This window comes from Amphiprion ocellaris, chromosome 9, assembly GCF_022539595.1.
Source record: "Amphiprion ocellaris isolate individual 3 ecotype Okinawa chromosome 9, ASM2253959v1, whole genome shotgun sequence".
NCBI classification, from domain to species: Eukaryota; Metazoa; Chordata; class Actinopteri; family Pomacentridae; genus Amphiprion; species Amphiprion ocellaris.
In genome coordinates, this window is record NC_072774.1 from 24,618,196 (window position 1) to 24,632,274 (window position 14,079).

General features: G+C 40.4%; 1 long non-coding RNA gene across 11 annotated transcripts in view; it reads left to right on the top strand.

The window, feature by feature from the left end:
- The window catches only part of LOC118470753 (uncharacterized), a 119,789-nt gene that overhangs the window by 8,033 nt on the left and 97,677 nt on the right, over window positions 1-14,079 (top strand). The window contains exons 3-4 of one of the 11 annotated variants that reach the window (XR_008602806.1): window positions 7,669-7,735; window positions 8,524-8,673. The exons of 9 other annotated variants lie outside the window; for them this stretch is intronic. This is a non-coding gene — a long non-coding RNA (uncharacterized LOC118470753). The remainder of the gene's footprint in view (window positions 1-7,668; window positions 7,736-8,523; window positions 8,674-14,079) is intronic. One more of the 11 variants, XR_004847897.2, reaches the window with a different exon arrangement.

The window sequence follows — 14,079 nt, forward strand, 5'->3', positions numbered from 1 at the left end:
TGACAGTAATTATTTAAAATATTTACTTTACAAAACAAAAAAAATGATCACAGTAAAATAGCAAATATTTCATAAAAGGATAAAAGCAGGAGAGAGTGATGTAAAACCACCAGAGGAAGCTATAAATGAGCTCCAGTCCTGCTGCCCTGGAAGTGTCACTTAGCATTTTTTTTCTTGCTTTGCTTCAGTTTTTAGACACTACATTTTGTCTTCACTTACTTAATGATATTGTGTATTTCCTGTAACCGCAGATATGAAACGAAACATAGAACAGATGTTTAAATGTGACATTGCACTGTCTGTCTGCTGTGATGCTAATCCACAGGACAGTGGCTATTTTAGAGCTCAGAGCTATTTTCAGAAAGTTACTGCAAGGACAGATGCAGCTGTCAGATTATAGTTAGGTGACGTATTAGTTTTAAATAAGGAGCATTTTGCCTCATCTTTCTGTGTGTTTATTTAACACTCTGTGTTATATGCTGCTGCTGGGGCAAATATATTCTAGTAGGCTAATCCAAAATGTTATCTTATGTCATCTTTTCTCTGCACCTTGTTAGAATTGAGTACTATGGCTGACTACTACTGAATCTGATCTGTTTTGATGGAGATATCTCTGAGCTTAGCTGGATATGCTGTGATAAGTCAGATTATGCCCCGTAACAGTAGCCGAGATATCCGACTTTAAACTGTCCCAGTCTCTGCCTTTGTGGGTCCAACACGCCTCATTCTTCCTTTGTGTATCCAGACAAACAGCTCTGCTTTCAGGAATATGAGATTATTTTTTGTTACTATCAAGATTACAGCATAGGAGGAAGGTCTTCGCATCATGTGACTCAGTGATAACAGATCAACTCAATTCAGTGATGCTTTTTGTGGCCTTTTTTTTAATAATCAAATAATTCTTCTGAACTCTTGATGTTCACACTAATTTTAATCTGTACATTAGTATATACTACTAACCTATGCTTTTGGGAAGTTTAATCCATAAAAACATCTATTTCTATTATCCCATGTTCTCTTTTATCCATAATCCCAAACCTTATGTTCTTGTAAGATGCAGATTTTGCTGATTCTTTGCTGTATTAGGGTGTTTATCAGATCCTAAGATGACTCAGAATTTATCGCTGATTGCTTTATTTTTTCTATAATTTGCATCTGAGATCATCCTCATACGGGAAAGTCTGTGATATAACCATGACAGTAAAAAGTTGGGTTTCCTGGAGGCAGATTATGCCTCAGACTGAGCGCTTTCCCGTAAGAGTATCTGCGCTGACACGATTTTCCAGTCCAGTGCGAGGCATAATCTGAGTGCCGGGAAATAGGTTGAATAAGCCCGAGTAAATGTCTGGCTCTCAATAATGTAGTAGTTCTGAGCTGGATGCAGCCTCTGGGATGGACACAGGTGAATGTCTGATTTCACGTAAAAACACAAACATGAAGATGGAGTCGGTGATTCTGGAGAAAGACTGCAGATATTTAGTTTGGTAGCTTATTTAGATAGTTAGCATGTTCCAGATTCATCATCCCTACTGTCCTCATTTCCACTGCCCTGTCCACAAATGCAGACGTGCACAACCTTGAATGTGCACGCAATGCACTGGTACAGTGTTGTGTGGATGGACTGAGTCACTTTGTTTTCTATTTACAGAGTCAGGGCTGAGTACAAACATTAGATTTTGTTTTTTGAGCTCACACATTTATTTGGCGCAATTGATTTAAAAGCAGTTTAACACTGTGGGGACATTTATCGAAATAAAAATATACAATTTAGCTCGAGGAAAGCTAACAGTGTGAGTTTGTTCCATTGTATTTGGTAAGAAATAAAAATAACATCAGATTGCAACTTGAAGTGAATGCTTTTACAGACAATAAACAGGATCCAGTGGAGAATAAAGGCTGACATGTTTCTTTTCAGGGTTTTTTTTCCACATGAGGTCAATGCGTAATGTCTGGTGGGAATGTGGCTGAATAAGGCCAAGTCATGCCCTGCTCTTATTATTATGCATCTAATTAATATGCGTCAGCTGTTAGCTATTCTGTACTGTACTGTGTTGCCAGCGTCGGTTCACAAGGTCAAATTCATGGTACTTGTAAATGTCCTTGCTGAATAAAATTAGATTCAGGCTCAGACTGTGTGTAGTGTGCGTGTATGTGTGTGTGTGTGTGTGTGTGTGTGTGTGTGTGTGTGTGTGTGTGTGTGTGTGTGTGTGTGTGTGTGTGTGTGTGTGTGTGGCTTGCTGACAGTCATTGAAATGATCACACATAACTTGCACATCCAGCCCACACAGTGTTTGATGTGCAGCCTGTGGCAAATGCTCACAACACCTCAACTTTAAGCTCTTATTACGACCAACCATGCGATGCTGAATCACATGTGGACACAAATCTCTTCCCAGACAAGGTCAAGGCTACATCTTCAGCCAAGAAATGAGCTGAGTAAGCATGAGTCATGCGTTCAATTATGCATTAGCCAATTACCGTGTGCACTTTGACAGACAGGTTGTGTTAGCTTTCACATAGCTGTCACAGGCTAGACTTACCACTGACTCTGTAATCTGTTGTCCTTTCTTGGAAAATGGTGATTTAATCATCTCTAACTGAAAACCTCATAATATTATTAACATTTACTGTTGTGTTAATTTTAAATAATCCAACTAATTCACATCCCTGTAACTGGTTACCCAGTGTAACCAGCTAACAAGTGTAAATGCTGCACTGTATCTGTGCTATATTCAGGTTAATAACTCTTTAACAAGCCTAATTTGCTCTTTTTCCAAATTAAAATGGTCCCATGTAAATACCTAAATTGGTCGAGAGGGAACTGAGGATGCTGAATTACAGCTTAATTGTCCATTAATATGACTCATTTAGTTTTATTACAAATTACCTGCCTTCACGTCACCACTTCAGGCATCCTGACTGGCCTCATTCTGGATAAAATAAATTCATCTAAATATTCCTGCACATACAAACTTGATCCTTTTGCGCCATTTAGGTGAGTTTTCTGTTGGGTTTGGTAGATAATCCACTTCCAGCCTCCACAATATTCACGAGTGTAAGTGTTTCCAGCGTACCAGTGACTCTGTATTCATTAGAGAGCTTTTGTGAGTCTTCCTCCTGCTGTTTATGTTTGCTGTGTGAATGTGTGTTTCTGTGCTGCTGCTGTTTGTATGCAGATAGACTGAGGCTGCTTTACCAGCTACTTACTGAGCTCTCTGATGTCCTCAGCTACATTTGTGATAATGAGAGCTGCTGACACGGTAAACTGTGGCCACTCAGACACAAAGATATTCAGTATGAAAGCAGGTAGACACAAGGACACTTGCAAATAGGTGTTTACTCTTTCTTTTTCAACACTCCTTCCATTTCATTGCATTTCTTACCATCCACCTTATAATCTATTCCATCTTGCTCTCCCGTCTGTCTTCCCCTCCTCTCTGCCTCTGTATTTTTTTCTCTTTGACTTAGTTTTTCTGTCTGATTTTCTGTATCACACTCAGACACACAGTGAGATGCTGCTTCGCCACAATAGACAGTGAGAGCGCTGCGCCAGCCTCCTCTTCAGTTCACCGCCAGTTCATTTGGCTCCACACTGACAGAAATGATGTGAGACAGAAATGCAAATTTGACAGTGACAGCAATACCAGCCACAAATGTTAGCATTACCCCTCAAAACTTTAGGTACCAATTTGCATTTACTTGAAAGGGAGACTGCAGACTTTTTGACATGGGTTTGTATTATTCTTGTCTCAGTGGAACTCAGACTCTCTTAGACTGATAATATGCTGTCACTTTGTGCTGATTCATCTATCCTCGGAGCTTCCAAAGAATCTAAAAATACTCTGTCAGACCTCGTGAAAACAGAAGGCGTCTCATTTTCTGAAAACAACACACAAAGTGGCATCATTACCTTTTCAAAATACAGTGTATTCTGGGACATTCTCAACAGAAGTTAGATATTAATCCCTCAGTAACTTCCTTGTAAAGACTATTGATCCAGTAAAGCTGATGGTTTGGTGCAGTCACTTTTTACAGTGTGGCTGGCTGCTGATCCGGTTGGCTGACAGTGAGAGGCTAGTTTACAGGCTGTTTCACAGCCTCAGAATTCAAGCTAAAGAGGGTGTGGAGGAAAGACAAGTTGTCCTTGTCATGTGGAGTATTTTTTTCAGTTGGATTGTGCCCTTAGACAAGAATGTAAGAATCCCTGCTGAGTTATGAACTCTCCATCAGTCTGTGTACGTCTCTCTCTTCATCTCAAGCTCTCACCCTTCTCCACCACCTCATCTGTCACGTTTTCTCTTTTTCTCTCTCCCCTCTAGTTACACTTTGACTTCTTTTCAGCCTCTCTCTACTTTTCTCTCCCTCAGATTCATGCTGGTATATATTGCTGTCTTTCAGAATTTACATTTGAAGCTTCCTTGCTCCAGTGCAGTCCTCCTGTCCCGGCTGGGATGTCTGTCTGTCTTTTTCTCTCTTCCTGACGGTTTCTCCTGATCTCTGGCTGCCTCTCTGGCTGGCCAACTGTCTGCTTCTATTTCTCTCTCTGTATGTTTCTGGCCGTGTCTCTCTGTCTGCCTTTTCCTCCCACTCTCCACCTCTAACTGTCTGCATTACAGCATAAATGTGCTCAAGTGGTGAGCAATTTTAATGCCTGTTTCACTCTTCTTCTGTGTCCTTTTGTCAGCCATTACAGTTCTTCATGTCTATAATAGCTGCTGATCAGTTCTTCCCTTTGCAGGTGCACTGCTCAGTATGACTGAGTTTCTGTCTTGCAGTGTCACCTGTGTTCATCTGATCTCTGTGAGAGTTTGCTGCTTTAGAAGGTTTCCCTCCTCACATTACCTCCGACCTGCACGAGAAGGATCACGATTTATTATTTTCTGAGTGAGTTTCAGATTACTTTGCTCATTTGTCGGGTTACCACGCTTGTTTGACTGCACAGATAATGGCAAACAAAAACCAGATCAGGTTAGGTTCAGGCCAGATTTATTGATGGTGCTTAAATTATGGTGTAGTCTATAGCAGATTTGCAGAGTTGCTGATTTTAACCTGCTTCTGTTCATAAGAATTTGTCCTGCAGTGAATAAAACATGTGCTGTCCAACATTTACACAGCAGTTATGGTGATAAGTTGTGTTAAAAGAAAGAGCCAGCAGATGTAATCATTTCAATATGATGTAGTTTGTTTTTGCTAGATAGTTCGTGTCCATGTACCTGCATGTGTGTCTGCGTCAGTGTGTGTCTGTTTATGCCCATGTGTGTGTTTTTCTGTGCTTCTCACGAAACTGTACGTGTATGTGCGATTTTATCCAAATACTGTGCTGCAGAATTGCTGAGTTGGTCTGTGTTTACTCTAAGGTTCCAAACCAATCCAGGACATCTCTTAATTGTTGACAGAGAATTTCCTTTCAACAATCCCAAACCATTGGATCTATTGTCTTAAACTGGAGGCCATAAAACCCAGTTTCCCATAGAGAAGGGAGGTGGAGGGGCATTTTGAAGTCCAAATGTTCTTATCTCATGCACTATTAAGCGAGGCAGTGGGCTGTGTGGGTAACACGGTTTAGAGTCCGTCTGTCACAGCCTCGGGGTATGTAGCTCCGAGTGCACACACACACACACACACACACACACACACACACACACACACACACACACACACACACGTATAAAAAGTATGCATATTTACACACATGGAACCACACTCTGCAATGCACACAAACACCTCTTTCTTTCATTCAGCCATTAGCACACACAAACAGGCCCACCGCCTCGGGGCTCTATAGCTCTGGTCCTATACGGCCTTGGTGTAGGTCAGAGGGGTCGACTGAGACTCACTTCATTAATCACATCTGGGAAGCGAGCAGCTTTTTTATCTGTGTGTTTCCATATGTATTTAGCCTTTATTCAACTTTGACTGGAGGCTAATGTATGGAGCTAAAGCTGTCTTTCAATTCTTTGATTTGATCTGGGGAATAATGAAACTAAATAAAAAGTGCTTACATGCTGTATATGAAAATTTGCTCTTTAACTCTTCACATCAGGTGGTAAGTGAGATTCAGTACAAGTTTTTACTCAGAATCAATCAGTTTTTTGCACAGAGTAATTATTTCTTTTGACTAGCTTGCAAACAATCCAGCCGTACAACTGCAGACACTTTAATATCAATGTATGGATGAATAATGACTTAATGCAAAAAGTGATATGTAAGAAACACTGCAGTAAGTTGTTGATGTCTAAACTTTTTTTTTTTTTTAAAAGCAGCCTTTTATCTCTGTGTCAAAGGTGGAATGTCACTTCATGCAGGTGTGTGTGTCATTGACAGACTTGCAGGTAGAACCACTTTGGTTATTCAGAATAACAAACAAAGCCACTAATTTTGTAGAAACGGTTTGACTTTTCAGCACACAAATTTCCATGAAAGTCAGTAAACACTTAATCTCCAATCTTAGCCGCCTTCGGAGGGATTTGTGTTTCGTCACATTTGATTGTGTTTTGTTGAAATTTATTTTATATTTATAACATACATCAGCAAGAACAACTGGCAGCTTTGATTAAACTTTTCTTGCTTTGTTTTTACAAACTAAAGCGCACCAACCTTGATTCCTCCTTCAGCAGGGATCATCATTTGCCAAATCATTTCAGCATCTGTTTAAGTCCATAATATGCCATTTAAAAAGTAATGAATCAACACTAGCTTGGGCTCTGAAACTATAATTTACACAGATGTAACACAATGGCATGACTGTAACACAGCACTCCTAAATCAGTTGCAGCTTTAATGCATGAACTGATTAAATAGTACAAAAGCATTAACATCATGCTGTTATTGAATGCACATGCAAACATGCTGTCATCATTTACAGTAAGCCTGGAAGTAATGCTGAGCAGGGTGAGTTGCAGTGTTACTGATGCCACACTTCGTGTGTTGTGTGTTTTGCCCTTGACTGCTGCCACTCCCGCATGCTTAGAAATGAGTAGAAAGACAGAGAGAAGCTGCATCATTAGACTGAGGATTAAGATTATCCCCTTAAATTCTCAGACAGAGGATTTCTGTACTGCAGGCACCATAGTAACGCCACTCAGTCAACTCCAGTTGGCCAACATCAGGTGTTTCTCTCATATGTAAGGCGGCTGTTGTGTGTGATGTGTGTGTATAAGGGAGTATTTGTTTGTCTTTGTGAGCCTGCCAGGAGAAGTAATGTTTGATGTGTGTGCGCATATGTGAGGGTGACAGTGGGTGAGGGGTGTATTTGTGTCAGCACAATCAACATGGAAGCAGAAGAGAAAGGAAGTGAAGGATGTCGGAGCATATGTGTGTGTACCTGTGTGTGTTTGCTGTGTGTGTGTCGTTGCCATGCTGACATAGTTTTCTTAAAAAAACAAACAAAAACAAAACACTATGCAGAGCTACAGAGAACTTAATTGAATAAAATGCAGTTTACATTGTATTAGTGGCCCCCTTGTGGTTAATGCGATATAACATTTCACTCACTTGGCAGGCCGGAATAAAATATGTGCAGCTGAAAGGGTGTGTTAGCTCTGAGGGTAGTTCATCACTTATCAAACATCTCTCTGCTTCTGGCTTCAGTCTCAGCTCATTTAAAAACCGGAGCTTTCACCAACTAAGTTAGAATCAAATCTTCTGTTTCTTTTACTTTGTTTCCAGGTTATCCAGGACTGCGTTTTTTGGGCCGTCGCACAAAACACTCGCACGCGCTTCAAGCTTTTGCTGAGTGAGTAACACAGAGTACGACAGACTGTGTGTGAAGTGCTAAGTGAGCAGAAGACTCCATGACAGCCTCTCACAGTGCTCGCCAACAGCATGTTGCCTTGGCAGAAGAACTGTCCTTTTTGCACAGCTAGTGGTACCACTGATCAAATGTGTTTGTGTGTATACGTCTGTGCATGTGTGCGTGTGTGTGTGAGCTGCACTTCATACTGAGTATTTCTCAGTTTGTTGAGTCCGAGGAGGCGAGCGGCTTCCTGCTCTGATAATGACAGAGTATGCATTTTAGCATGAGCGTGGTGTTATCTGCTGATCACATCAAGTTAAGTCCACATTAGAGGGTTTGTATTGAGAGCCGATATCAGCGTGCCATTTCAGCTCGTCTGTCGAGTACAGTGGACATTATTTGCTCGTGCGTACACATACACAAATTTGCCTGCAACAAACAGAGTGAGGGAAATCTTCTGACAGACTGGTGAACCCTAAAGTGGGTTTATCAACAAAGCACTTTGCGGCGGTGAGGAGGAGTAAGAGGAGATGGAGAGTTGAAAGTAGCAACGGGGGTCTTTTCTAGTTTAAAGTTTACCTGAGAGTGAGCTCAGGATCAAGGCCCAGCTGGCTGACTCTCAGCTGACCCAAAGTCTGGGGAAAAAAAACACAGCTATTTCAAACTTTAGGAAGTTGTAATCAAAGACTGAAGAGGGAGAACGAGAGAGTGAGTGTTTAAATGATGGTTGATGAGTCAGAGCGACTGTTATCTGTATTATCTGTGTCCTTTCACTGTATCCTTTCCAGAAAAGCAAGAGTGACAAAATGATAACTGCAAATGAAAACAGACTTACGCAATGAAATCTGAGTCGTCACACTAATCAAAGTTTTCCATCAGACGAACAAGGGGAATTTGCAGTCTAGAGTTTTTGTCATGATGACCGCACTGTCAGAGAGGTGAGACACAGAACAAAGATAGATGTCTGAATATGCTGCATTATTCTCTCAATGTGACTTTAATTACCCGCCGCTCAGCCTCATCACTGTTTTGTAACAGTATCCAGTGCTGTTTTGATATGACTCAACAAGCCTGTTCTATTAATTAAGTCGCAAAGTTGCCATCGCAGCCAAATTTTCAAGTTTAGGGATGTCCTGAGGTGGCTGGATTTTTTTTTTGTTATCACAGTCTTCTAAATTTGGATGAGCAGACTAATTAGAGGGTGAATCTGGTTGCATAGCACTGACTGCACCACTGATTTTTATCCAACCTTAAAGCTCACCAGAGGGCCGTCTTGGTGTCTCAGCAGAATTCATTGCATACCATCACAATTGTTGATGCAGCTCACAGCCCTGGATGTTGTTTCTTCCTGACACTCTTCATTTCATGCTATGAAATTTGGATAATGTGTTTAAAGAAAGCCACCTTCCTGTACATTTTGAGACAAACATAAAATGAAGGCAAAAAATACAAATGTGGGAGAGAAATCCAGGATACACTCTTGCATATTTTAAGCATTTTATGCTTTTTCTTTTTCAACTATACATTCTAGCCTGTACAGATTTCCTAGCTGGGGCTTAATGTCTATATCTATCCTTCAGAAAAACTCATCTATAAAATACCATAAGAATGACGTCTAAGGCTCTTTATAAGCATCATTATGTGAAGTATCAGTCTCATGGGATGTTACTTTCCACTTACAGTGTATCTGCATTGCCAAAAGCAAAGAGCCTGAAGTTCAGCCCATTAAATGGATCCAAGTTATCCTCAGGCCTCTTTTGAGTCCAGCAGGGTTTTATGAGGGTATATTTCACTGACTCACTGGCACAGCTGAGCAGGGAAATCCTTCTCTTCACGGTCTAGTTGGGATGACTGATGCAAATATGCTGCTGCTGAGTCCAGACACTGACACCATCATCACAGTGACCCAGTTAACGAGAGAGAGAGGAACAGAGGCGCACAGAGATGTTCCAAGTCATTTGTGACTTACATTTATTTTCGTGATTCTACACGTTTTAAAGCACTTTCTGAAGCTATTAAAGCTTTGAGTCATTCATGGGGGCTCTGTGATGTGGGAACGACAAGGCGAATGTGCAGGACATTTTCTGGACATTCAATAAAGAGACAGATCAGCTTCAGATCATTTGTGATGTACGGTATATTGTATGTTGTCTGTGTGACCACACGTGTTTTCCATCTGCACTTTCCTAATTGACACATATGGCAGATATTAGCTTTGCATGGAAGCTCTGTAGGTCGTCTTATTCACAAGCAAGATGATGTGACTGTATCATCTTGTCATACTTTCAGAAAGTAAACATTTATTCAAACTTTTCGGCCTTGTAGGGCAACCGAGTTCATAGACATGCATGCTCTCCACATGCACCCCAATGCCAAGTCCATCAACCCTCTGAGTGGGTCACCGGGGTGCGTTACTTAAATAGATGGTGGAGCAAGTTCCTGACTAGTGGATTGATGTTGACTATGAAGCTCATCTAGCAATGGAAGCTGCCAGTCCCCTTTGGCCACAGCTTCCATCAAAAGAGGTCTGCAGATGCAGATGGATGACAGGAGGCCCAGGTGGCAGTGGATAGGTAGCGGAGTGAGCCGACAAACGACCAACATCTCCACTGTGTGAGAGACCATGCAGCTCATTTTCTCTCTACACTGTTTATGTAGTTGTTGCAGGCTGTTGGTACAACAGAACAACATGCCTGGTAAATAAACGGCTGTTTGCATGTCCCTTGTGGCACCCTCTATAACGACAGACTGTTTAGGAGCCGGGGAGGAAGTACACTTGGGGTTAACTCATGGAACTGAACTTTACATGTTCATTATGAGCTAGCAGGTCAGTTTGCATTGTGTGTATCGAAACTGTGTCGAACTATACATTGCCGGTATATATCAGTATCATTTTATCACAAACGTGTAGATGCATTCATGATGTGTATTTTTGCACCTTGCAAGGTACGTTAATTAACAGCATATTTGCTCCTCTATGTTAGAAAAATTAATCAGATGGACATTATGTTTGCTTCAAAATTTAATTTTAGTTGTAAATTCGTTGTATGTCAATATTATTAGGAGAGGGTAGAGGCAAAGATACCGTGTCAAAAGAGAGGAAGTTAATTATTGTAGTTTGACCCACTTACCAACTCGGTCAGCAGTTGGATGTTATGATGCAACTCATGTAGGCAATTATGACATTTAACACCTCCAAATTGCCCCCATTTACATCAAAAACCTGTAGGTCTGCTCCTTCTCTGAGTCAGAATTCCGCTGAACACATTGACATGATACATGAGGCTGCAATTAGCCATATATTTCACATGGCTATCTGCATGTCACCGTTTTTAAGATCTCCCTTTTCTACAGGAAACAACAACAAAATCCAAGCTAGCAGCCTTCACAGCAAAAACAAGAAAAGTACTCAGAGAGCGCAGGACTCTGCCAAGGCTGCTCAGTCGTTGCATGATTTCCGACAGATAAGTCTCAAGTTCACAACAGTGGATTTGTAGTAGGATCGCAATCATGTGATCATCAGCAGGCAGCTGACGTAGTGTTCACTTGTTGTCATAGTTACAGTGATGCCGTGCCGCTATCTCGCAAGGATACAGAAATCTTTAACAAATCTGTGGATCCAGACTATAAGCCGCATCACTGCCAAAATCGAATCAGTTGGTCCTTGTGTCATTTCCGACCTTCCCTGGAAATTTCATCTAAATCCCTTATTCTGTTTTTGAGTAATGTTGTGCACGGACAGACAAACGTACACTGATCGTCACATAGTTCAAGTTTTCCATGCTATCAAAGTAATCCAGTGAAAGTTATCACTATCCTCGCATACACAGAAAAAAAATAAAGTGCTAAGAGACTATTTTGCATGTTTCTAATGATAAAATTCTGTAGAATAACAAATTAGCAACATGCAAAGAAATACATGACAGTTTAAGCAACCCAGACATTTTGTTTAACCCTTTGACCCATATTCAATGGAATATGGATATCTTTTGACCCATGTTGTGCATCAAAGGGTTAAGGTTATGGAAATAAACCTATTTTATGTTCACTGTAGGGAAACAGGATATGAACTGTAGCCTCATGTAACAAGATCAGACAGTTTTTGTCAAATTCTCCAAAAAGGGTCTTATGGACTTTAACAACATCACAGAAGTTACTCCTTAGCTTCTGGGAGAGGACAGCCATTATTCTCGTGACCACAGACTCACTTGTGAAGAAATATGACAAGATGAGCATGATGAAAGGCTCTTTTTTGGCTTCTTGGAACAGTGTAAAGAACAAAGTCAACCAAAGATCCATTTACTAGCTTTTGCAGTTTTCGGGGGAAGTTTGAAGGACCGCAAAATGGCCATCCTTTATCCTCACTTTGCATGACAGAAGTTCCATGCTTAGGTTACATGGTGACACCTGAGCCACGTCTGTTCTCTGAATAAAGATCGTGAGATGTGGTCGAAAGCGCTGAAGGCTTTTAAAGTGAAAAGCTTCCACTATTTTGTTCAGTATTTGAACTCTCAACAAAACGCTGGTTGAATCTTCTATAAACTATTAACCCCCTCACTATTATTTCCCTATTAAACATATCGTCACCATCAAGTTTGTGCTTTTCAGTGTCTATACCATGCAGTTACTGTAATTACATGAATATAAATATGTTTCAATGCTACTGAGAGTCACATGGCTTCTGTGTAGGGTTAGACTTCTACTGTTCTTGTTTGTATTCCATGTGAGTGGTGCTAGCCTTAGTGCTCGTTAACCTTTCCTAATACAACCTGCATGTATTAATAACACTCAGTGGGAAAGGTCAATCAATGCGTGTGTGTGTGTGTGTGTGTGTGTTTGTGTTTGTGTAATTGTTTGTCACTAGGAATGCTTATGCAACATATAAGTGGCTCAGTATAGAAGGTATACGGGCTTGTCAGTGAACTGATGAGGCTAAACTGAATTTGCTCTTAATAATTAACCAGGAGTGATGGTTTGGTGCTGTGGTGTGCTCATGTGTCTGAGGCTGCAGGGAAAAATGTCTTGCTAATAAGGATGTGCAATCAGATGGATTACATATCATGGTGTTTGCACTTGCTGCACAATCAGAGCAGATTAAAATACTCCTGCTTTGCCTCTTGAAATGAGATTTTCAGTGAAAAAAACAACATAAAAGCACCAAACTGTGTGTGTGTGTTCTGTCAGATTCATTTTTACACATTTTTTACCTGAAATTCAATTAGGATATGACAAAACAGCTTCATTTGCACAGAATTACCTTGGATTGATCTAAATGCTGTATAGACATAAATTATTTAATTGAATTCACTTTGACCTTAAGGGTTACTATAATGATTGTAAATGTATATATCTGACCTCAGTGACCAGGTTAAGGGCTTTGGATTGATTGGTTCATTGAGATGTTGTATGTGAGTCCAGGCTGACCTTTTCAGTGTGACAGAGCTTTGAAATGTGGTTCTAGAAACAGAGCACAGACAAACTAATGTAGTTTTGCATGCCCATGGAGAAACTGCTATATAGAAGAAAAAAAGAGACTATAAATGACATGATGACCCACATTGGCCTTATCTAACTGTATTTAAACTGCATTATGTTATCATCCTAACATCATCTCAGGTTGAACGTTGTAAAAACGACATTCCATGTTCTTGTTGCACGAGTGCAGTAACTTTTATTTTGTTTACTGTCACTATGAGCTTGATGTGCATGTGGATTCAAGAAGCAATACGTAAAAAAGTACAAAATAATATCAGCATGCAACTCTCCGTTAAACCACATCATTTCCTGTTACATTTTTACTCACTGTGGGCTCATTCAAAGTCCTACACATCTATGGAAGCAGCACAACCATGAAGAAGCAGGGAGAATTCAAAAATATCTACTGCGTAGTGTGACAGTTATAAAGTTGAATTTCTTTGATGACTTTTTTGCAAAACATTGAAAAAAAGATTGGATTACCATGTACAACGTATGTCCAAGTGCTGACAGGTGTTAATGCTTGAAAAATGGCGGCTCTGCAGATATTTTACTTATTACTTTATTTGTCAACACTATTTCCATACTTGTCTCCGACCTACTCTGTGTAAACACTAACAGCCTGCAGATCAGCCCAGTTTAGCCAAAAAGTCCATGAATTTCTGTACCAACAGTTGGTCACAGTCACGTCACTAATTGCTTCACAGTTGCACAAAAGAGCACAGAATTTTTTGTGTTTGGTGGATCTGTTTAGTGCATATGCTTTAATTTTGTAGATTTTTTTTAAGGAAACGTCAAATAAAGGATGAGTAGTACAAGAACAGTCAGAAAGTAAAGTAAATCTAACAAGAAAAGAACTCAGAGATAAC